The following is a 736-nucleotide window of genomic DNA, read 5'->3' on the forward strand; positions in this document are numbered from 1 at the left end:
TGTGTGTGTGTGTGTGCGTGTGTGTGTGTGTATATATATATATATATATATATATATATATATATATATATATATGTGTGTGTGTGTGTGTGTGTGTGTGTGTGTGTGTGTGTGTGTGTGTGTGTGTGTGTGTGTGTGTGTGTGTGTGTGTGTGTGTGTGTGTGTGTGTGTGTGTGTATAAACACACACCCACACCGCACACACAAATTACTGCTGCTATTTCTACAGATAATGTTTTTTAATAATTCAGTGCTGAACATTTCAAATAAACTTCATAATTCACTCACTTGTCCTTGGAGAGTTCACATTCTGAGATGTGAACACTTTTAAAAATCAAATGCACTAAACTTATGTTGATGTGTATGATAATAACACAGAGTAAAACCATCATTCACTCCCTGGGGACACTGTGGTTACCATAGTTCATGTCTGAAAGGCTCATTGCATTTATGGCCATGTCTTTAAACCTCATCATGGACACAAATGGCTCTATTATTGTGCACCACCAGATGTCATGCATCGTGTTTTTTATATTGTAGCCTAAATGCATTTTTCCAGATTTTATTATAGCCTGAATGAGCCTGTCACCGGAGAGCTTTTCCATCTGAATCCAGACACTCCACAGACTTCTGGGGGAATTGACAAATTAAATAAATACATCTGCACAAGGCTCTTTTTTCCCCCCCTATTGAATTAAATAAGCGTATTTTAACCAAAGTGTGCATCACTGATATTT

This window comes from Carassius auratus, unplaced genomic scaffold, assembly GCF_003368295.1.
Source record: "Carassius auratus strain Wakin unplaced genomic scaffold, ASM336829v1 scaf_tig00013741, whole genome shotgun sequence".
NCBI classification, from domain to species: Eukaryota; Metazoa; Chordata; class Actinopteri; order Cypriniformes; family Cyprinidae; genus Carassius; species Carassius auratus.